Consider the following 22,074-nt stretch of genomic DNA (forward strand, 5'->3'; position numbering starts at 1 on the left):
ACAGCACTCCAGCTATCCTCTTACCCATTTCTATCCTTCCGATAGTATTATATCCTGGAACATTAAACTACTAGTCCTGTTAATCTGTGAGTCATATCTCTGTACTTGCTATGATATTCCCACTTTTATGTTCCTAACCATATCTTGAGTTCATCTGCCTTTCCTGTTAGGCCTCTTGCATTGAAATAAATGCAGTTTAACTTATCAGTCCTACCTTGTTCCCTGCTTTGGTCCTGCCTGCCCTGCCCTGTCCTTTTCCCAACTGTACAAGCCTCAGACTGATCTCTTTCCTGACTGTCTCCATGAGTCCCAGCCCCCCACCTCAAGAGTTTAAATCCTCCAGAGCAGCTCTAGGAAATCTCCCTGCCAGTATATTAGTTCCCTTCCACTTCGGGTGCAATCCGTTCTTGTTGCACAGGTCACTTCGACCTCAGAATAGATTCCAATGATCTAAAATTGTGAACCCTTCTCCCCTGCACTAGCTCCTCAGCCATGCATTCATCTCCTATAGCTTCTTATTCCTACCCTCACTACCTCATAGCATCGGGAGTAATCCAGATATGAGTACACTCGAGGACATCCTTTATAAATTCCTGCCTAACTTTCTATATTCTCCCTTCAGAATCTCATCCTTTTCCCTTCCTATGTCATTAGTTCCAATGTGTACAAAGACCACCTGCTAGCCCCTCTCCTCTTTGAGAACATTCTGCACCTTCTCCAAGAAATCCTTGATCCAGGCACCATGGAGGCAACACACCATTCTGATTCCATGCTGCCGGTCGCAGAAACGTGTCTGTACCTCTCACTAGAGAGTCCACTATCACAAGCAATCTCTTGTCACCTGATGTACTCAAAATATTTGTCCCATTTTCATAAAATTACTTTAATTCACATATTTACAGATTCTGTTCAGTATCTACAGTTGGTTTCATATCACTATGCACTTTTCTAAGAACCCAAACAATGAATTGGACTTGTTCTATTTCTCTTTCATGTTTAATTGCAGTTTCTCTCCCTATCACTTCTTGGTTGAAATTTTGACCTTATTTTTGTGTGAAATTCTTTAAGTTGCCTCATTCATTTTGTGTTGCCTTCTTCTTTCCACTCATAGAAAAACAAAGTTATAAGATTTAGGAGCAGGAGTAGGCTATATGATTGCTTAAAATGTGTGGTGCTGGAAAAGCACAGCAGGTCAGGCAACATCTGAGGAACAGGAGAGTCAAGGTTTCGGGCATAAGCCCTTCCTCAGGAATGTGGGGGGTTGAGGTCCCAAGGGGACAGAGAAATAAATGGGAGGAGGATGGGGCTTGGGGGAAGGTAGCTTGGAAGGCAATAGGGTGGGGGGAGGGGGGGGTGTGGTGATGGTGATAGGTCGGAGCAGAAGGTGAAGCGGATAGGTGGGAAGGAAAATACCTGCATGCAACAACCCCGCTGCCCTGTGGCCAATCACTTCAACTCCCCCTCCAACTCTGCCAATGACATGCAACTCGTGGGCCTGCTCCAACACCAAAACCACTACCCGATGCCTGGAGGAGGAACATGTCATCTTCCACCTTGGACCCTTCAAAAACACAACATCAATGTTGATTTCACCCGTTTCCTCATCTCCCCATCCCCCACCTTATCCCAGATCCAACCCTTCAACTCAGCACCACCTTCATGACCTGTCTTACCTGTCCATTTTCCTTTCCACTTATCCGCTCACCCTCTGCTCTGACTTAGCACCATCACTGCCCACCCTCATCTACCTATCGCCTTCCAAGCTACCTTCCTCCCACCCCCAACCTCCTCCCATTTATCTCTCAGCTCCCTTTCCCACCCACCACCCCCCACCTCCTCACATTCCTTAAGAAGGGCTTATGCCTGAAATGCTGTTTCTCCTGTTCCATGGATGCTGCCTGACCTACTGTGCTTTTCCAGTGCCATACTTTTTGATCTCCTGCATCTGCAATCCTCACTTTATCCTATATGATTGCTTAAGCCTACTGCACCATTTGGTAAGATAACAGGTCTACTTTTCTGCTTGTTCCCAAAACCTTTGATGTCCCTATTGTTTTAAATATTGTCTATCTCAGCCTTTAATATATTCAATGACCCATCCTTTGCAGCTCCCTTGAGTAGAGAACTCCAGGAATTCTCAACCTCTGAGAGAGGATATTCCTCTCCATTTCTGATTTAAATTGACAGTCCTTTATTCTGAAATAGTACCCCTATTTCTAGATTCCCCCACGAGAAGAAACATCCACTCAACATTCATCCTGTCAAGTGCCTTCAGAATCTTATATGTTTCAATTCAATCAGCTCTTCTTCTTCTAAACCCTAATGATTATAGGCTCAACCTATACCTGTTTTACCTTTCCTCATAAAATAAATCTCTTCATATCAGAAATTAACCAACTGTAACATCTCTGAACTCTCAATTCAGGTGCAATCCTCCTTAAATCAGGAGACCAGAACTGTGTGAGGTACATAGAATATAGAGCATGACAGTGCAGTACAGGCTCTTCGGCCCTTGATGATGTGCTGAACTGTGAAACCAATCTGAAGCCTGTCTAATCTATGTTATTCCATTATCATCCGTATGTTTATCCAATGACCATTTAAATGCCCTTAAAGTTGGCAAGTCTACTACTGTTGCAGGCAGGGTGTTCCATACCCTTACTACTCTCAGAGTAAAGAAACTACTTCTGACCTTTGTCCTATATCTTTCGCCCCTCAATTTAAAGCTGTGTCCCTTCATGCTAGCCATCACCATCCGAGGACAAAGGCTCTCACTGTCCACCCTATTTAATCCTCTGATCATCTTATATAACTCAATTAAGTCACCTCTCAACCTTCTTCCTTCTAACAAAACAGTCTGAAGTTCCTCAGCCTTTTCTCATAAGACTTTCCCTCCATATCAGGCAACATCCTGGTAAATCTCCTCTGAACCCTTTCCAAAGCTTTCACATTCTTCCTATAATGCAGCAACTAGAACTGTGTGCAATACTCAAGTGCGACTGCACCAGAGTTTTGTACAGCCGCAACATGACCTCATGGCTCCGAAACCCAAACCCTCTACTAATAAAAGCTAACACACCGTATGCCTTCTTAACAACCCGGGTGTCAACTTTCAGGGATCCATGTACATGGACACCAACATCTCTCTGATCATCCACACTGCCAAGAATCTCGCTATTAGCCCAGTACTCTGTATTCCTGTTACTCCTTCCAAAGTGAATCATCTCACTTTCCCCTCTCAGTGGTCTTATTGTGATGTCACCAATCCCCTATACCAAGACTTCCCTACTTTTGTAACCATTGCCAAGAAGACCAACATTCCCTTTGCTTTCCTAACCACTACTTACATTTGACCAACATAAATTAGTAAGTTGTCTGATTCACCTGTAATTTATTCCCTTCTCCATGTTCTCAGAAGACTTGACAGCTATGAATGGAAAGAGTATAAGAGAATGATGTATTAAAATAACAGTCACATCACAGATTGTGAAATGGAGACAGATATACTGCCCAATAATTATTTTACATTCTAATCAGACAGTTGCATCTGTTTTACTGCTTGTTCATCATTAGTTATGCAAAACCAGTGTCCACTAAACTTAATCACAGTTATTCATGATGCTTTTGTTGCCTCTTTTACTTTTTAAAAACTATTGCAGAAAACAATTAAGCATATTATATCCCTGTTTTCATATTTCTTGTTTGGCTTGTTTAAGTTTACAAGCCCAACAATTACTAGAGAAGAAGCAAAACCTGACCTATTCTTGGGAAATAAGGCAGGATAGGTGACTGAGGTGTCAGTGGGGGAGCATTTTGGAGCCAGTGATCATAATTCCATTAGTTTTAAAATAGTGATGAAAAAGCATAGAATAGATTTAAAAGTTAAAGTTCTAAATAGGAACAAGGCCAATTTTGACAGTACTAGGCAAGAACTTTCAAAAGTTGATGGGGGGGGGGGGTGGCAGGATCCTTGGAGGTAAAGGAATGGCTGGAAAATGGGAAGCCTTCAAAAATGAGATAACGGGATTCCACAGACAGAATGTTCCTGTTATGTTAAAGAGCAAGGCTGGTCGTTGTAGGGAATGCTGGATAACTAGAAAAAAAGAGGTTTTGGCCAAGAACAAGAAGAAAACACATGTCATGTATAGACAGCAGAGATCAAGTGAATCCCAAAAAGAGTATAAACGCAGTAGGTGTCTACTTAGGAGGGAAATCAGAAGGCAAAAAGGGGCCATGAGATAGCTTTGGCAAATAAGGTTAAGTAGAATCCAAAGGGATTCTACAAACATATTAAGGACAAAATAGTAAGTAATGCTTTTTTTAGACAAGCAATGGATTTCAGAAAGCAATGCCCTGATTGCCATGTTCAATTGGACATGTGTAGTCAGGGAAAATTGATATGCATTTTTATTATAAGTAATTGTGAATGAAATTAGAAACCTTTGTGGAATAAATTATAAGGGTTGATCATTATCCCTTCATACCAGTTTTGGCTACAGGATAATGTATACCACAATAGGCACATTGACTTAGATTTTCCAAACGCGTGATAATCATTTCTGCCGTGAAGATAGAACTTGTGCACAGGGACTGTGCAAGATCCTCGACATGCCAGTGAAATGAAAGATTCCACTGACCGATTCCACTAGACAGGTTCCATTTTAATCAGCGTATTTGAATGGTTCTGATGAAGTTATGTAAATTCTTACCAAGGATAAGTTAGACAATTATATATCTAATAGACCTCCTGAATAATGGTGAACTGACTCCCCAACTTATGACCCCTCTACCCTGCCAGGACCAAATAGCCCCTCAAGTCTCCAGGATCCAACAAAAGACCCCCCACCCTGCCTGACCTGATGTCTTCCCTACATAATCCATCTCTTACCTGTTGTCCTTAACATAATATGCTCTGGCACCCTACCTACCTATTATCCTACCCACTTGCATTTTGACCAACTGGTACGGTAACCCCCATCTACTTGGCACTCTACTTACCCTACTTGTCCCGACCTAACTGCCTCCTTACCAGCTGCGCCTTACCTGTCTGCACCATACATCTACTCACCTAGAACTTTACTTACTCACCACCCCAATCTTCCAGCACCATAACCTTGACCTTATCTTCTCTTATTTACTCTTTCAAAAGACCTGTCAAAGTGTATGTCTCACACAGATTATTAATTCCTTCAAAACCTGGTCCATAATCATTGTCTGACTGCACCGTGCTTAGAATCAAATCTGTGCTCTTAATAAATGTGAAACAATGGTTCCTTTAAATGTAATTGCTTGGAGGCTCTCAATTGCTTGTTGTAGTTTTGCTTCAGTTATCATTGCCTACAATTTGTTTTTCCTAAAAGCTGTTAACTGATCTGTTTGCTTCTTCTGAATCTTCTTCATGAATTTGAAACAGAACACACACATGTTGCCTTGGTTTCGCTTAGTGATCAAGATGATCTAAATGATGAATTCCCAGTCCTATTTGGCTATATGAAGGCAGTGAGAGAAAATTAGGTTTGACAATCCAAAGTAATCATATACACTGTAGCAGTCAGTAACTGAGTGATTGAAAGTTTCTAGGAACAGGGCAACCGCAGATTCTTTCATCTGTTAATTGTCTCATGGCTTTGAAGTGGGTAATAATCCAAAGAAGTAAAAATAAAGTAATAAAAGTTTGCAAATTTTATATGTCACCTTTAGAATTGATCTTTAATTTAGTGGGGAAGAAATAAACTAAAATAAGAAAATAAAATTAGGTGAATCACTCTTTCAGGTAACATTTTGTTCAAGCCACTTGACAGTGGCAAAAAGTAATCATGGGTCTTTGAAAGGAATGGAGCAATGTGTCAGCATGTGTCAATTAGCCATTTCTCAATAACACTGCAAGTTGTCTGTTGCATGGTCACAGAATTATCCCCAAAGTATATGCAAACCAAAATGCTTTAGTTATTTGTAATGTTTCATCTCTTGTTTGAATATATCAAAATATCCAGAAAAGTTTTAGATTGTTAACTGCACTCAGTGAAAACTGCCTGGTTGTCTTTACTATTCTAGTTTAGTGATGGTTAAAAGATTAACACTGTGACTGATTATCATTAACATTTTCTTTCATTATGGGAGAATAATATTACTTTTGACTAGGTAGGAAGCTGAATCAGTGAAATTGATATATTCAAGTGAAAACATAGAAGTGGTTGATAAAATTTTAATGAAGAAATGCTCAAAACTCCCTTAGCTTAAGCAGATAGCTGGACTGTCAACATGGCTGTTAAAATATATCACACAATCAATTACTTGGAGCAAGATGACAGGAAGATAACAGTGTTTAGTCTACGACAGCTTTAGAAACATATATGTGGTTTATGACAAATTGATAACAGTTCATTATATAGATTTTATACTAATTCTAATTACAAGAGAGAGCTATGACATTGAACAGTGGACTCAGACATTTCATAGTTGCCAATAAATTGTGCCGTGATACATCAAAGATAAACATTCATTCACACATGAATTTGCCTTCTAATCTGTCGGACTGTGGTTTCACCTACTACCTAAAAATGTCCATCCTGTCTATTTAGTAACTGTTCACTTAAATGTAATTACAAATGGCAGCTTCACAGATGAGAGCCAGTACTAAAAGCCATGTTGGTATTGTTCATCTTGACTTCTTAGTTAGAATCTGAGGTGGAGATGCTCAAAGATGGCAGATGTGCTGGGGTGCCAACTCATTCTCAACTTACCATAACACAATTTAAGAACGTGTTTGAATAAACTGTATCTATTGCTTTCTTTGTGAGTTGTGATATAGCCCACTTTCTGCAGCTCTTTCTCATCTCTGAAAGATTACTATTGCTCTAATTTCTAAGAAAAGCAGGTATTCTTAATCAAATATTATTCAAAATAATGTCATATGAAATAGAATTTCAGGCTGTCCAAATTGTAGTACAATGGGAATGCATTTGTGAATGAGATGATGAAGATGATGTAACCCTGGCATCAACAGTTAGAAACTACCAAGACTCAGAGCAGCGAAGAATGGAATAACATGTGCTCAATAGCTTTACACAAAAATCAGTATTCTGTATGTAAATATTGTGACTCTTGAGAGTCAGACAAATAGTCAATCATTGACAGAAATGTGACAGATGCAGATTAGGGATAGTCAAGTCAAATAGAACAGCTGCTGCAGTACATGACTGGACCCAGGGGCCCAGACTTTATGATGGGCAGAAACCATGACGATTCAATAAAGTTGTAGTTATGGAATCAATGCGATCCATGGAGACAGCCTAAAGCACAGATATATTGTATTTAGTATATCTGCTTAGTGGGAAAACATGTAATGAGAATTGCAAATGTTTAACTGTTATGGGCTGGTTTCAGGCAATATTGGACCTATGTCCTTTATGGAACTTGTGCTGTTTTTAGGGTCCCGGGAATGTCTGTCCACACCTGTGTTCCCCCCCCCCCCCCCCACCTCTACTGCCAACCACAAATCTTTCCCAGCCTTGTCACTTTGTCCACCTCAATACCCTAACAGTCCCCACCTGGGCCAGCCAATCCAACCCTGATTAGACCCTTCTATTTCACTCCCCCCCAACAGCCCCTAATATACACACACATATGCACTGGTATTCTTTGACAATAACCTTTGCTTTGGCTTCATTCACAATTCCCCTTGGAGACTGGATGCTAACCCAGCAGTAGCCATAGCCTCCCCATTACGGCAGTTCTTAGAGGTGGATGGCTTGGCTCAAGTCAATTAATGGTGCAACATTTTAAATGGCTTCAGGGTGGATCAGCAGATTCAGGGTTTTCTGGTCTTTAAAGTGGTGGAGAAGTGGTCCAAGATCTCACCCAAACATAAAATCCAGCAGTTGTTATTATACCAGCATGATGCTTGATCAGGTCCTTGTGCACATTGAGATCATGTTAAGAGATGAGAAATTTGCCACTATGTTATTGGATTTGATAAGCCATCAACTAGTGGAAAGGATACAGAGGAACAAATGCACAGGGAATTTAATGAAAAATACTAGAACAATGGAGACTGATAATGGAAAACTTCAATTATGCTTACAGACTAGTATAGTATGAGGGCAGGGAGGGGCATGTCTCTGAACTGTGTTTGGAATAGTTAAATCATAAGCCCTTTCACAATTAAACACTATGTCTACTTTGTTATGGACTAGGCCAAACCCTTCAAAACCTCTTTGAGTAGGTAGCCCAGACCGTAACTTTGCCTTTTGTTTAGCTAGGTGTATAGTGGATATTCCCAGTGTAAATTAGCTGGGTCAACTGCCAAGTTTTAAACAAACAAAACATATTTACAAAATTACAGAATAAAACACGAAGAACAGAAAATGAAGTACCAGATAACTTATCCTATCCAAACCCAACTTAATGATGCTGTTCTAAACATACATGCAACGGTCCCAATCCACACATCCCTTAGCACAGCAGGTAAAATCAAACCAAGGTTACAGTTTGCAAGTAGATAGAGAAGTCCAGCAGTTTTTCATACATCCTCTGCTGTAACTGAACCAAAAAACCTCAGCTGCCAGGACTGGCCACATCTCTTTCATTATACAGGATATTTGTAATACATGAAAGCCTTTGGCCTGCGGGTATCATCTGTTTAGGGGTAAACAAAAAGGGTCCCAAAAAACCGTTCATCTCTGCACCAACTCAGCCATTTCAGAGCGTGGGCTGTTTTTCACGACCCTTCTGAAAAAAATCAAGTACACAATAACTTTAAGAAAAAGGAATAGCTTTGTGACAACTTTCATTTCTGAGAGATAAAAAACAATCTCCAGCTGTAAAGTTATTTAAATCCTCAGCCCATTAAAATTTTTGTTTTAGCAGTTACAATCACAAGGGCCATCATTATATAATTATTAATATTTGGCTGCATTCCACATATGGAACTGTCTCACTAGGAGTCTCTAAGTTCATAACTTGGCAGACAGTTTAAAGAGGTCAATAAAGAATTAGCCATCTTTGGCCAAGTTTATAAATAGAAATTATTTTTGAGATATTAAATGCACTAAAAGTTTTAAGTTGTGATTTCATGATTGAGATTATTTTTAACTGCCATAAAGGCTGTAACAGATATTACACCTTTATTATATTTCATCTCAACATAGCTTCTGAGGTCTGCTCATGAGGGATACAAAGCAATTTGCAAAGGAGGGTATAAGGAAGAAGGATGGTGTATGGGGGAAAGAGAGAGATTATGTTAGTATTTAGTTTCTACTTGGATTGGTGGCTGAAGAACATGAAGGGAGTACTTTGGAATGGGAGGAATGTTGAGTGTGAGGATGGGGCCTAAATTTTATGGAAACAGCTAGGAAAGTGTTGAACTGAAGTGAACCAATTAAACAGCCTGCCTCAGCACTCAGCTAACACTGGGACCACCTCCAAATTGAGTATGGAGGCAGCATGTAGGACATCATCCAACACCCACACCCAGGGCAATAATCAGATCTGGTGGGACATTTTCTCTGCAGTGGGTGTGGCAAGAAAGGAATTTCCTCTCTCGTGCGACCTACCTCAAGAGAGAAAACTCATCCAGTTGTTTCAGTTGCGGCACCTGTGCATAAGACAGGCCACATCTTCGGGATGAAACAATTACTATTCACAGCTTGTTAAAGTTACACTAATCTTCAATGAGTCTTCAGAATTTAAGTTAATTCTTTTGTCTAAACAATCACAAGGAGGTATGTTTTAACCTTTTGACTACAGCCAGATAAGACATCGACAATAGACATATCTTTGACAGAGAGGGCAGGTAAAATTGGGTGGATGCCCATCCTACCACTTCCCTACCCACTCTTGTGACTGCCCTCGATAATATGAAGAAGTGGGTAGTGATCAAGCTCCATAATTGGCAGCCTGCTCACCATATTTAAATAAATAACTAATGATCAATTTAAAAACTTGTTACAAGCTCAATGACCCCGAGAGTACACTGCCCATTTTATAGTATGGCTGCTGTGGGAAATTGGATGGAGTAATCAGCCCTTGTTTTTAAATGAACAAAGGTGACAAGGAAGTTGAGGTAAGGAGGCACCTAGTTTGCAATGGGGCAAAACCTCGTTCTCCCAGTATGCCATACCATTCCTTCTTTTACATGGCCTGCTTGGCAGAACCTGATTACAGCTGAAAATGTGTTGCTGGAAAAGCGCAGCAGGTCAGGCAGCATCCAAGGAACAGGAGAATCGACGTTTCGGGCATAAGCCTTTCTTCAGGAATCTTGATTACACCCCTGATTACACCCCTGTTTAACCTATCACATCACTGGGTTATGAGATCCCTTCCCATCCCAAAGCCCTTTGATGTGCCCTCCCATGACAGCTCTGATATATCTGCTGCCCTTGTCCTTCTGGATGGTAGTGGTCATGCGTGTGGAAGGTACCGAGAGAATAGGTAGACCAATATATTTTTCAAAGTTTGTTTCAGTAATTTAGTATTGTATTACGGAGAGTGGTGAATTATCATTGCCATTTAGGATGCTTTTTATCTTAGCCCACCATTGTGCTGCTTCATGCCAGAATTTGCGTTTAGCAAAATGCAAATTAGTTTGAGTAGTGACTTAAAAGCACTTTTCATTAATTCTATTCTAAATCTCTTAAGTTTTTGATTTCAAATAATAAACTCCCTCGTACTATCTGGCTATTCTGCTGTAAAACTGATCATCAACAATGTGCTTTCTTCAGTTCTCCTATTTTCACCAACAAACCCAAAGTACCCAGAAGTATCTTCCTACTAATATTTTAAAACAGTGTTGGAAGGGTTCAGGTGAAACAGGTAGGAACATGAAAGGGGAAAAACCACTTTGCCACAAGCGATCTCATCAGAATGATATGAGGACAGTACCCTCACTTAAAACAGCAATTTGTCATGGAGAGATTTGTTTTTTAATCTTTTTTAAAGTGTAATGAAGACTTTTGCATTTATTTGCTTTTCCATCATTATCTGACCTCACCTCAAGATATTTTCTGATCAATCTATTCAGTGATGTTATTAATCACCTTTGAAACAGGTGGGGATTGTGATCTTGGCCCTCTTGGTTCAAATGTAAACTCACTACCACTCTGAGAAATTGGTAGGGCTTTTTATCAATGAAATCTTTCAGAAGAGAATTTGAATTACCCTTTCTTTCAAAGTCACCTAGAGCAGGAAGGTTAGTTTGTGGCTGAACTGACTTCTGATCTCAGCTATGAAGACCCTCACCAGACCAGTGATGTTAATTTCAGAGAACATTGAGAGGTTCTGTATTGGTCTTACATATCTCTCCCTTTATAGGGTTGAATACTTTGAGTGTATTATTGAAACAGAAGTGATAATGGTCATTCTCTGAGAATTCTGGACAATGTAATTGAACATGCAGAGAGAGTTTTCAAATTCCTACTTTACTATATATTCTGTGTTTAAACAAGAAAGCAATTACTGTTTAAAGCTCTAGGGCAAGCACTTGTTCTTGTTGTTGCCAATATACAGAGTGATTTAAAGAACATCACTGCAAAAAATCAATTTGGTTAAATCACTCACAGTAGATTACAAATTTCCAGATGAATATTCAAATTTGTATTGATGCAGTTTCCTGCAATATTCTCATGCTGCTGATTTAAATTTTTTGAACAGTGATATTCAAAATACTATTCACTTCAAACTCATTAACTTGAAAATTGGACCATACACTATCCACTTTACAAACATAAAGCATGTGAGTACACTGTTGCAGGTTATTTAAGGGCGGATTGAACGTTGGTGGGTAGGCATTGGGAAGTTAGGAAGGGTTGGGAAAGCATGGTGTAAAAAAAGCATAGCAGGTCAGGCAGCATCCAAGAAGCATGAGAGACAATGTTTTGGGCATAACCCTTTTTCAGGAACTCACTTTCTCCTAGAAGTCAAGAGGAGAGTTCTTGCTATAGGATTCTTAGCATCCGGTCTGTGATTGTAGCCATTGTACTTACGTGGCTCATCCAGTTCAGTTTCTGATCAATGGTATGCCTCAGGATGTTAATAGTGAGAGATTCAGCAATGGTAGTAATGCCATTGAATGTCAAGTGACGATGGTTAGATTCTCTCTTGCTGGAGATTGCTTAGCACTTGCGTGGCACAAATGTTACTCACCACTTTCCAGTCCAGGTCTTGCTGCATGTGGAATCACGAATGTTGCTGAACATTATGTAATCAAGATTGAACATCTCGAGTTCCAACCTTATGATGGAGGTAAGGTCATTGACAAAGTAGCAGAAGAAAGTTGACCCTAGGACTCTCTCTTGAGGAGCAACTAGAGAAATGTCCTGGACCTGAGATGTTTCACTTCCAACACTCATAACCATCTTTCTTTATACCAGGTATGACTTCAATCAGTGGGACCTGCCTCTCTGATTCCCATTGATTCCAGTTTTGCTAGGCCATCCTTGATACCACACTTAGTCACATGCATCCTTAAAGTCAAAAGCAGTCACTCTTACCTCACCTCTAGAATTCAGTTCTTTTGTCCATGTGTGAAATAATTTTTTAATGAGGTCAGGAGCTGAGTAGACCTGGCAAAATCCAAACTGGGCATTAGAAAGCAGGTTGTTGCTAAGCAAGTGCTGCTTGATAGCACCTTTGATTAAACCTTCAATCACTGAAGGCGGCATGGTGGCACAGTGGTTAGCACTGCTGCCTCACAGCGCCAGAGATCCGGGTTCAATTCCCGCCTCAGGCGACTGACTGTGTGGAGTTTGCACATTCTCCCCGTGTCTGCGTGGGTTTCCTCCGGGTGCGCCGATTTCCTCCCACAGTCCAAAGATGTGCAGGTCAGGTGAATTGGCCATGCTAAATTGCCCGTAATGTTAGGTAAGGGGTAAATGTAGGGGTATGGGTGGGTTGTGCTTCGGCGGGTCGGTGTGGACTTGTTGGGCTGAAGGGCCTGTTTCCACACTGTAAGTAATCTAATCTAATCTAATCACTTCACTAATGACCAAGAGTAGACTGATTAGGCCACTAATTAGCCAGGTTGGATTTATCCTGCCTTTTGTGTACAGAGGGTAACTGGGCAATTTTCCACATTGTTAGTTAAATGCCACTGTTGCAGCTGTACTAGAATGGCTTGGCTAGAGGTTTAGCAAGAATGTTGTCAGGGCCTATAGTCTTTGCAATGGCTAGTGCTTTCAGTCTTTCTTGGTCTGACATGGAATGAATTAAAATGGCGAAAGATCAGCACCTGTGATACTGAGGACCTCTGCAAGAGATTGAGATGGATCATCCACTTGGCATATCTGGCTGATTATGGATGCATATGCTTCGGCCTTGTAGAAAATGTTTAATCGTAATCTTTGCATTGTTGAGATCTCTCAGATCACTTCCTTGCCAACTACTTATCACTGTGCTGCCTCCTCCGCTGGACCTATTCAGTGACTGGGACAGGATATATCCTGGGACGATGATGACACTATCTGGGACATTGTCTGGAAGAGATCATTAAGTGAGAATGACTAGGTCAGTTGTTACTTGAGTTGTAAATGAGACCTATTTTAGCACAAGCCTCAGCTGTATGCAAGGAGAACTTTGTAGTGTTTGCCATTGTTGTTTCTGGTGCCTCGATTAACACCATGTGGTCCATCCAGATAATTCCTTTGTAGTAGTTGGATCCACATGAGGAGCTTGCTAGTACATGTTAGAAGGCAATTAGGTGTCAACCACATTTCTCTGGGTCTGGAATCACGTTTAGCTCTGACTAAAATTACAGATTTCCTTCTCTAAAGAGCCTGATTGAACCAGATACGGTTTTACAAGAATCTATAATGGTTTCATGGCCATCATGAGTTTCTTAATTTCAGTTTTCATTTTAAATTCATTTTTCACCACTTTCCATGATGGGATTCAAATCCTGGTCTCCGGCAAATTACTTAGATCTTTGGATTACTAATTCAGTGACAATACGATTCCTCCATTACCTTCACTAAATTCAGCATGTATTATTACTGTTGTGGTAAATGAGGGTACTCAGACAACAACAAGATCAGCTTAATGTATTAAAAATATTCTCACTGCCAATTGAAAAGTGGATCAAGGTGAAGCAGTTTTTCGGATATTTCTACTTTTCCACAGTCATGTATTAAGTCTTGCTTAAAACCTGTGGCAGTGGATGGAGACTCAGGAGTTGCTGCTTTTGCTAGTCAGCAGGATTTATATGTCTAAAGATGAAGAGAATGCATCGCCATGGCAACCTCAGCTTTCAATCTTAGAACCACTTTCCTGTTTCACACAATCTAAGAACATTACCTCTCATTCTCTCATTCTGTAGAGGTTATATTGATTGAATTACTCAATGCTGATAAATTGAGAACCAAATTTGTATTTTCAAAAGGTGTTGGTGTCTATAGTGGTAAAACTAGTACTTGTTGAAGTCTGGTGGTGGACTATTGGCAGAAAAGATCGAGTGTTCAATAATGGCAAAATGCCAGATTTTAAGGCAGGCATAACTTGTCACTTGAAACTCCTTTTCATGACTATGGTTTTACTTTGGTTTGGAGGCTGATGTGTTAGAAAACAGACTTGAGGAAACACTGAAAGGAGCAAAAATGAATTCTGTTTCCTGTTAGAATAGAATAGAACAGAAAAGGAATTTATTGTCATGCGTATTTTTACAAAAGAAAATGCAGTGAGAAATTTTCTAAGTTGCCGTGCCATGGTTATTAATAACAAAGTTCATAGATAAGAAGTAAAAATTAGGGCAAGTTCATCTCAGATCAATTTCAGTTTATGGAAAGCTGATTAAAACAGTGAACACTGGAATACTCAGAAGCTCCCGCCAAAGACGACCCCCATGACAGGTCGAGAACTCCATGCTGGGACAAGACCACGATACCAAAACTGTCCTTTTGGAACAAGGTGACTACTATGCCAGGTAGAGGCTGCCACACCAGTAGAAGACCACCCACTAGGTTGGTGGCATATCTGGAACAAGAGCTCCACACTGAGATGAGACCTCCACGCCAGGTCAAGACTGTCCACTGGGCCACTAGAATGCCCAGAAGTCACCGAAGACCTCATTATCTGGGATGAAACCTCCACGCTGGGACAAGACTGCCAATCCTGGAGACTGCCATGCAGAATAAGGCTGCCATGCCAAGTCATCGCTGGGCCGAGACCATAATGTGAGGCTAGAAGCCTCCTTATTGCTAGGCCTGGGCCAGGAGAAGACACCTTCTGCCAAACTCGTTAAAAGAGCTAAGATAATAAATGGAAGTATTAAAAAGAAGCAGAGAAAGAAAAGGGAAGTAAAAAGTGAACAGAGTAGACGAGCTCCAGGCTCCTGGGTTAAGGAGCCTGCACACTGTGCTGCTACTGTATAATCACCTTGTGAGTTAACTGACCACTGAAGTCCTTAAAATTCTGGTGTGATAGCAAGTGGAGAAAGAGACCATTTATCCCATCTGTTCTAAACTGGTATTTATACTCTACATGAGTTTGGTCTCATCCTATCAATCTCATTTTTTTCCTAGCTTTTTTTCTGCGTATTCATCTCCTCATCTCTGTTTTAAAAGCATTGAAGTTCTTTACATCAACCCCGTCCTGTGATGGTAATGTTCACATTCTACCTATTTCTTTAGATAAGTAAATTTCCCCTTCTTCCCCCCTTTTATCCTTTTGGATATATTCATGGTCATTAACCTTAGCTTCTCCCACAAATTAAAATATTCCCTCTACATTCATCTTTTTCAAACCATTCATAATTTTAGAGGCTTCTATAAGATCACTTTTGTTTCCACTTTTCTGAAGAGACAAGCCCCATGCAGTTAAATCTTTCCCTATTGCTGTAATCTCCCAATTCTGGTATCATTCTTGTATATGATTTTTGCACTTCATTGAGTGCTTCTGTGACCTATTTATATTGGCACTCTCTGTTCAGATTGACCGGGGCCCTATCCAAGTTTAACATAAATTCACTACTTTTGAAACCTGTATCTTTTTCCAAAAATCTCAGTTCTGTGTAGCTGACCTGCCATGCTGCTTTTAACGATTTGTTCATCCTAAAATTGGCTCCTTTTCATCACAAGTTTTTGTTTATGATGTCATATGTTTTGTTTAAATAAAGTGAACCTGTCTTTTTTTAAAGACACCAGGAATCTGGGGAACTAGCTCTCAAACAATCACTTAACTTTCCTTATGGATTCACTGAAATTGGGACCAAATTGTGCTTATCTAAAAAAGAAATGAAAGGACCTTTTGAAATTCACTCAACACATCCTAGTGTAAGCAGAAAACCCCAGATAATGGTTTTTCTAGTGGTGTGAATAGTTCATCTCATCTCATCAAAAATCAGAAATAATGTGAGCCATTCAATTTAATGACTAAGACAGCTGAAAATTGCCTCAGCTAAAAGACAATTGATAGCAATACACTCCAGACATAAGTTAGTCCAATATGGATACTGGATTCACCAGTTTGGATAGCCACCATTTTTAAATTTTCAACTCTACAGAAAGTCTGGCTGGGAAAATTCCAGCTCTTTGATTATCGAGTCATACAGCACAGAAGCAAATCCTGTGGTCCAAATTGTGCGTGTCGACCAGAAATCCAAGCTGACATTATACCATTTTCAGCATTTGGCTCATATTGCTCTAAACCCTTCTTATTCATATACCCATCCAGATGCCTTTTCAATGTTGTAATTGTACCTGCCTCAACCACTTCCTCTGGCAGCTCCTTCCATAAACACACCAACCTTTGCATTAAAAAGGTCCCCTTCAGATCCTTTATCATTTTTTTCCCTTTCACCTCAAATCTACGTGCTCTAGTTTTGGGTTCCCCCACCCTAGGCAAAAGACCTGAGAGCTGCTGAATTTGACTCCAAGTTTCAAATCCTTCACTTTGAAAGGGAATCTTCAAGCATGTTATGCCTGCTACAGTATTAGAAATGGATTTCATTTTCAACTTTCTACTTGATATCCTTACTTTAAATCTTTTTATTCACTCTTGGGACATGGATATCGCTGACTCAGCTAGCATCCTTGAGAAGGTGGTAATAAACTACCTTTTCGACTAACTTTATTATGCCACACTTACATAACTTTCAGCAACAATTGTTTACTAACCAAACTTTCATCTTGCTTAAAACAAAACTGTATTTGAGAACATATGAAATAGGGGCAGCGGTAAGCCATTGAGCCTGTAGCTGATTTATTGGTATTCATAGAATCCCTGCAGTGTGGGAACTGGCCGTTTGGCCCAACAAGTCCACACTAATCGTCCAAAGAGCAACACACCCATACTCATTCCCCTACCCTATTTCTTTACATTTCCTCTGACTAATGTGCTTAACCTACATATCCCTGAACATTATGGGCAATTTTAGCAGAGCCAATTCATCTAATCTCTTCTGACTATGGGAAGAAACCCATGCAGACAGGGGGAAGAATGTGCAAACACAGACAATCCATACAGACAGTTGCCTGAGGCTGGAATCGAACCTGGGTCCCTGCTACTGTGAGGCATCAAGGCTAACCACTGAGCCACCATGCCACCTATTCATACTCCTATCTAATGAAATTCTCATTAACCTTGATTCCATTGCCTAACAAAAACCTATAAACCTCTGCCTTAAAGATATTCAATGACTCCACCTCCACTATCTTCTAAGGCAGACACAACCCTCTGACTAAAAAATAATCCTCATCTCTTTTAAAATTGGGGATCAGCCTTTTAGAATAGTGTTCCCTAGTTTTGCACCCACACACATAAGGTAACTGCCAGTCCTCATTCACCTTATCAAGAACATTTGGGATTTTGTACCTTTCTGTCAAGTCTCCCCTCACTCTTTTAAACTCTGGCAGAAACAAGCTCAACCTGTCCAAAATTCTTCATTAGACAATCTACTCATTCCAGGTATCAATTTATAAGCCTCTTCTGAATCACCTCCAAAGTATTTGCATATTTCATTCAATAAGGAACCAAAACTGTACATAGGATTCAAGATATATATGCCCTGAAGCATAACATCCTTAACTTTTCTCCAGCAATTTCTATTTTTGACCCTTACTTTTTTGTTCAATTCCTCTCAAAACAAAGGAGAGAATTTCATTAGTCTTTGTGATTACATTCTGTATATGTATTCTAACTGTTTGAAACTCATGCAGTAGAACACCCAAACCCACTCACTTCAGAATTCCACATTCTCTGTTTAATTAATACTTTGCTTTTTACTCATCCTGCAAAAGTGAACAACTTCAAAATTTCCTACATTATACCCATCTGTCAGATTTTTCCTTACTCACCCTATCTGTAAAATGTTCATGTACTCTTCACTGCATATTTTCCCACCTGCCCAATATTTTCCAGTCAGACTCTGGCCCCCATCCACAACTCTTTCCCTGAAACATCGATGACAGTATTGGTGCTTCTTCTGTGTTTTGTTCAGAATTGGAAAATGAATCCATTTCACTTCCATTTTTCCACCCCATATACTTCTCAATATGAGCAAAAACAAGTCTAGTTTTTACAATCTCTCCTCAAAATTGAACCCCTGAAGTCCCGGTTTGTAAATCTACATTGCACTCCCTCCAAGGCTAATATATCCTTCTTAGATATGGTGCCCTAACCTGGTCACAGTACTCCAAATAGAGTCTAACCAGGATTTCATATAACGCAGCATAACCTGTGTCCATATACTCCAGTGATCTTGACATAAAGGACAGCATTCCATGAGCTTTCTTGATTATTTTCTACACCTGTTTGTGGCATTTGAAAGATCTATGCACCTGAATCCCCACTTTTCTTTTGGACATCCACTGTATTCAACTTTATACTATCTAGAACGTATGTTGATCTATCCTTTTTTGGGCCCCAAAATGGATGACCTCACACTTGCTAACATTGCATTCTATCTGTTACAGTTTTTTTTCCCATTTACCTAGTGTATCAAAATCCCTTTGTAATTTTATGCCACTTAACTTTGTGTCATCAGCATATTTGGATAGGTGACTTTCTATGCCATTATCCGAGTTGTTAATAAATAATGTGAATAATGTGCATCAGTGGTATAAGACATGAATCTTGAAGGTGGTAGATGTTGTGCTCATCAAGTAGTCTGCTTCATCTTGGGTGGTGCTGTTTGAGACTAGATAGACTTTGAGGAGTCAAGTGATGAGTTACATATGACACAATTTCCAGTGTCTGACCTGTTCATGCAACTTCAGTATTAATACTTTGGTCCACTTCAGATTTTTGGTCAAGAGTCGATCCCAGGATGTTCATATAGGAGATTCAGTGATGCTGCCATTAAATATCAAAGGGACATAGTTAGCTTCTCTCTTGTTAACATAGTCTTTGCCTGGTACTTGTGTGGTATGAATGTTATTTGCCACTTGTCAACCTAAACCTTGATATTGTCCAGGTCTTGTTGAGCATGAATATAAGCTGTTGCATCAGGAGCAGACTCCCGATCTGACCTGCACTTGATTAGATCAGATTAGATTCCCTACAATGTAGAAACAGGCCCTTCGGCTCAACAAGTCCACATTGACCCTCCGAAGAGTAACCCACCCAGACCCATTTCCCACCGACTAATGGGCAATTTAGCACAGCCAATTCACCTGACCTGCACATGTTTGGACTGTGGGAGGAAACCGGAGCACCCAGAGGAAACCCATACAGACACAGGGAGTTTGTGCAAACTCCATACAGACAGCTGCCTGAGGCTGGAATTGAACCTGGGTCCCTGGTGCTATGAGGCAGCAGTGCTAACCACTGAGCCACCGTGCCACCATAAAATATAGAACGCTTCACGAATTTGCATGTCATCCTTGCGCAGGGGCCATGCTAATCTCTGTATCGTTCCAATTTTAGTATATGTGCTGCTGAAGCGAGCACAAATATAAAATTTCTTGGTAAAACTTTGTATCTATCAGGATACCTATCTGTAATGTGATTTTAATGAATATTTTAAAATTCAATAAAAAGACTGCTGGAAATGAAATTAAAACTGAATATCTGTATTTACTGCATTGTTGTGGTTGTGGGTATATGTTTGGCAAGCTGGGAAGTTGATTTGCAGACATTTCGTCCCCTATCACAAACTTCACAGGAGACTCCAAAGCACTCAAGATGTCACCTAGACAGGGAATGAAATGTCTGCAAATCAACTGCCCAGCTTGGTGAACATATCCACAACCATGACAACTGGCACCTAAACTACAAATCTTTACACAAACATTGAATTGCTGCATTGTAGATGAATGTACTCATCCATGCAAATTATATAAATAGTACCAGAAGCAAGGTCTTAACCAGTAGGGATCTTGTCAATGAAATTAAATTATCTAATCTGCAATGCACATCATCCAAATATAAAATATTTATCATCAGGCCCAATTAAAATCCAAAATCAATTAGAAGATGAGACATATGCACAGCAGATGTAAGTTCACACTTCAGAAATTATTGATTTTTACAGAAATAAATCAGCAATGTCATCGTATTTATGCCTTTTCAGACACTCCGTTCTTGAAACAGTCATAATCAAACTTTGCAAATTCCTATAACTGACATATCTGCCTGTATCACAAAAGTGGCTATATTTCTACAATGTAAATTTTTAAAATTAATATTTTACATGCTGTTTTTGTAAAATAAAAAAAATCATTTGAAGCAATTTGAGCAATGAAGTCATCAGGTCACTGATTATGCATGTTTATACATTAAATATGTCTGTTGGGGCATTCTGCGGCTGTAATATCAACTCAAAAAAGTTATGTGTCATTACGATAGGATCAGTCCCTGAAGGATAGATTTTCACTAATTGAGATGTCTACTCATTGACTTCCAACAAATATATTCTGTCAATGTGCCTTTAAGCATACAATAGGTTAATGCCGGGAGAGCAAAGTGGGCCTTTTCCAAATCAACCAGCAATTTTTCAATATGTTGTTTTATTCATCATCATTTTAGGGTATGTCAACAAGATTTCTATGTTCAAATCAAGTAAAAGTGATGGTGAAACTAGGAAATGAGTCTCCAAAAGGAGTACGTCTTATTGTTTGTTCAACTTCATTGGAAGGCGTTATAAAGATAATGGTTCTGATGAGGTCAATATTCATGTTACATTGACTCCACCCATTCTACAGATGTCGCACACAGTCTGTGAGTGAAGATAAGAAGTTTTATTGTAAGTTTCAGAGGCAGGAGATGTATTTGCACCAGCTCCCCAAAATCTGAGTAATTATACATGACCAAACGCAGTTATACTTCTTGCTTCTTTGTGGGGTGGCACGGTGCTCAGTGGTTAGCACTGCTGCCTCACAGTGCCAGGGACCTGAGTTCGATTCCTGCCTTGGGCAACTGTCTGTGTGGAATTTGCACATTCTCCCAATGTCTGCGTGAATTTCTTCTGGGTGCTCCAGTTTCCTCCCACAATCCAAAAGATGTGCAGGTCAGGTGAATGGGCCATGCTAAATTGCCAAGTCAGGGGCAAATATAGGATAGGGAAATGGGTCTGGGTGGGTTACTCTTCGAAGGGTCTGTATGGTCTTGTTGGGCCAATGGCCCATTTTCATACTGTAAGAGAATCTAATCTCTTCTATCATTCGATAAGCGGTCTGCTCATCTAAAAATATTTCCCTGTATCCACTAATCACTACATGGGCCCAAGACAAAGGATAGTCAAAGGAGGATTGGTATCAGCTAACTATCTCAAACAGCTCTTACCCAGTCCCACATACTGGTAGAGGTGGAAAATACCACAAGGTGCCAGCAGTGGCCATCTTTGAAAATACCACAGGACGATCAGGCATGGACAGAAAAACTCCTAATAAATTGTGTGCCCATTTGAACAACTGGCATAGACCAATTTTACCCCTGGAAAAATTGTTCTTCCCTTATCTATTTCTAATCTTTTACTCTGAAACATCTTTTGTTGGCTTAGTGAATAGGATTAGATATGTAGGGTTGTGCAGCAGCTGCTTCAAGTTTTTTGGAAGGCTTTGCATCATGAGGCCTAGCAAGATTTCTCATCGTATCTTACTCTCCTCCTTAACTACCAACCCCACTCCTATGATACCTTCCCCATTTGAT

General features: G+C 40.0%; 1 protein-coding gene and 1 non-coding gene across 2 annotated transcripts in view; one reads left to right on the forward strand and one right to left on the reverse strand.

Moving 5' to 3' along the window:
- Positions 1-22,074, forward strand: part of LOC122551041 (glypican-5) — a 1,004,898-nt gene that overhangs the window by 928,775 nt on the left and 54,049 nt on the right. The window lies entirely within an intron of this gene.
- LOC122551201 (U6 spliceosomal RNA) lies at positions 19,772-19,875 on the reverse strand. The gene has a single exon (XR_006312053.1). It is a non-coding gene; the product is annotated as a U6 spliceosomal RNA (small nuclear RNA).

Source organism: Chiloscyllium plagiosum, unplaced genomic scaffold (assembly GCF_037043375.1).
Source record: "Chiloscyllium plagiosum isolate Xiang-an unplaced genomic scaffold, Cpla_swu_hap1 HiC_scaffold_6, whole genome shotgun sequence".
NCBI classification, from domain to species: Eukaryota; Metazoa; Chordata; class Chondrichthyes; order Orectolobiformes; family Hemiscylliidae; genus Chiloscyllium; species Chiloscyllium plagiosum.